Genomic DNA, 3,574 nt, shown 5'->3' on the forward strand with positions numbered 1-3,574 from the left:
TAAATTACTAAGTGACCTAATTCAACAAGCACTTATTTAAGACCAAGACTGGGGTAGGTGTCTGGCAGATGTGGCCTTTCCTTTCTAGGTGCTCATAAACTTAATGAGGAGAGAAGGAACATTTTCCCATATGAAGCAGTTATATAGTAAACTATATCTCAGTATTGATGGATATAGCGAGAACACAGACTTATGTTTTAACTCAGTTCTTTCACCTGCACAATGGGATGATAGTACTTACCCACAGAGTTGTCACTAAGTCAAATAACTATACATCATTGAAATAAAATAGTTAAATACCTGAGTGTATAGTAGCAGCTAAGGAAATGTTGCTTTCTTCTCCTGGATTAATCAATGAGATTGAAGATCATCTGGTCTAGTATCTTCATTATAGAGATAAGGAAACTGAGACTCAGAGGGGCAAAATGACTTGCCCAAAGTCACACAGCTAGAAAGAGGCACAGTTAATAACCAAAAGAAGGAATTGTATTTTTCTTTGGATTTCTCAGAAAGTGATTGTCAGGGCTCTTCAAAATTCCACATTGCCCTGTAAAAATGAATGTCCCAGAACAATGGCCTGAGGTCATTTACATGACAAAATACAAGTCCCCCACCTAGGTTTAAAACCACATTCATCTGTTTTCAGTTGAGAAAGCTGCTAATGGCTCTTACCATGCCTTTCCCAGTTGAAGCATAGAACCAAAACATTTGCAGCCTGAGGATTCCCTCCCACTGTTTGTAGATCAAACACAAACAGAAACAGTGGGAGGCTGGGCCATCTCTAACTGAGAGAATCAATATCAATGAAACAGACAAAATCCCAAAATCTCAAAATAATGAAAACAAAGATATCCAAGTAATAAAATCTGCTAGAATCACAAAGACAACACAACTCCGATCTCAGCTGGCTCAAAGAAAGTGTCCATTAACAAGGGATTACCACAAGGGAAGTACACAACCAGTCAATAGGAAATGAAAACATTTCACACAGCCTAGTCGCATTTGAGCCCACCCCAGGATTATGGATGAGGGTGTGTTGAGATAGTGTGGTTCTGACTAAAAAGAGTTTCCAGAAACCATCAGCCATGTGCTGACTTAAAAAAACACACCAAACCGGTGTTTGTTGGACTGAAAATTTGGAACTGACAAGCCAGAAGATAAGGCAAAGCACTGATTACCTGCCCTTTTCAGTCTCGTCTGTTGCAATTTTCAGCGGACCCTTGGGGAAAAAAAAAAAAGCCACACTCACTGTAGTATCTTTTAAAATATGGATTTTAGTTAAAGTTCCCACATGCCAGAGCTTTTGGAAAGGGGGGAAGGGAAAGAAACAAAATAAAAACAAAACCAAAATTGTATTAGCTTATCGCAAAATAAGTCAAATGGTACTTCCTGTGCCCTATATGAAGACAAGACAGGTGCTATGGCTTGAATGGTATTGTCCCTCCAAAATTCACATTGAAACTTAATTCCCAAGGAAATAGTATTAAGAGGTGGGACCTTTGGGAAAGTGATTAATTCATAAGATGTAAGCATGGGTTTTGGGATGAGACCATCCCAAAGTGCCCTTGTGAATGGGAAAATGCCCTTATAAAAGAGCCATCAAAAAGCTGCCTGGCTGTTCCATGTCTTTCAACCTGCAAATGTCTGAGAACATAGTAAGAAGATGCCATTTTGGAAGCAGGGAGTGAGCTCTTAGCTGACATTGACTCTGCTGGCACCTTCATTTTGGACTTTCTAGCATCCAGAACTGTGAGAAACTGATTTCTATTATTTATAAATTCCTCTGTCTAAGGTATTTTGTTAGAGTAGCAGGAATGAACGAAAACAGTGCGCATCTTTCAATTTAAAATAGCATCGTTTGGATGAGGTCAGAAGCAAACACAAAAATGAATATAGTTGGCCAGTGGGCATACATTAGTACAACTATTATATTACTATAATGGCTGTGATATTCCTAGTGACTAGCCAAGCAGCCTATAGTGTTGAATTAAATGTTTGCTGTTTATATGATAAAAGTCAAAAGTATCTACAAGGTTTAACACTTAAAAAGTAAGACAATTCTTTTTCAAATTTTTACTTATTTTAGTATAAAGCTATCACTACATCCATTTGATGAGTATATCTATAATCAGGTGCAATTATTTCAGATAAAATGGACTTCGTGTGTGTTTGTTAATCATTAGCAATTCCAAGCAGCTTCCCAATTTTAAAAACTGGCCCTATGAGCACATCAAGCCCTGTAGGCTGAACTACACAAGTGCCTTGGCCTAGAAATGTGAGTTTCACCCTGGAAACTTATTATAATAACAGAAAAGCAACAGGAAAAGATAGAGAAGAGGGAATGGTCAAACTAAGAATCTCTCACAGAAGTTTAATCCAAGGAAGTTTAAACCATTGTGATAGAAAATGATTGCCAGAAGCTTATAGCTAACGGCAAGTGTTTCACACATGACAGTTCATGACACATCACCAAACATTTGGGCTGCAACGGGACAGAATATTTAAAATTGGGACTTCCCTAGAAAATCTCACTCCACAAGGGTTTCCTTATGAGGGATTCTGATTCTATCCTAGAAGAAAGTCATCTTAATGATGACTTCTCTGGCTCCTTCCTTAGCTCTGCAATTTGCAGTTACCTCATCAGCTGCTGTCCTCAAAAAACTTTTCCTCCACATATGTATACAAACAGGCTCATGCACAATCACTCATTTGTTTTCCAATTATGAAAATATCCCGTGTCTAGTAGCATCCATGTCTCCTAAGGAGAAAATGTGAGTTTAGCAAAAATATGAAGCTTAGTGCCAATAACTCGCTGCTTAAAGGCAAAGGATTTGAGGCAGGTCTTAGGGTCTAAGAACATATTAGTAAAAGCTTAGATAGAGGGAGAGACAAGAGTAGTCTCAGAACTGTTTTCTGTATCTAGCTGTTGGAGAAATCTTTTCATGTAAATGGTCTCCAAACCTTTTAAAAACCACTTAGCAAAGCAGTAAGGCTTAGCATCCCTGCCTTTTTTTTTTTTTTCAATATCCCTAAGCAGAGACTTTAATGGTGTTCAACTGAACTGCAGCCAATTGTGCGGCATTTGCTGTCATCCAGGGGAAATTATAAGGAAGGTACTTACATAGGAGGATACTCAAACTTCTCTATTTGGTGGGATTTCAACATGGTGCCTTGGGTGGCTACTATGTGCTAGTCACTGGGAATATGATTAATAAGATAAGGTCCTTTGGAGGCTGCAAAGCATTTAAGATGAAACCATCCCAAAGTGATAGATCCTATAGTTACTTGCCTGATCATTCTCCCTTTGCTCCTTGCTAAAATAATCCTGCTTTGGATTCTTTGTCCAGATAAAAATACTGTTTCCTGGCCTTTCCTGCAAACAAGTAGCCATGAGACAGGTTCTGGACAATGAGATGCTGGATGGGATTGCAGAGAAGTTTAATTAAGAGAAGCAGCCTAAGCTGTCAGGTTTCTTTGCCTCTCTGTCTTTGCTTCTTCCTGCTAGAGATGTAGCAGCCATATGGCAATGATGAATACAAGGACAAAACCCAACATATTCTGAAGGACAGAGTGG

Source organism: Rhinopithecus roxellana, chromosome 5, assembly GCF_007565055.1.
Source record: "Rhinopithecus roxellana isolate Shanxi Qingling chromosome 5, ASM756505v1, whole genome shotgun sequence".
Taxonomy (NCBI): domain Eukaryota; kingdom Metazoa; phylum Chordata; class Mammalia; order Primates; family Cercopithecidae; genus Rhinopithecus; species Rhinopithecus roxellana.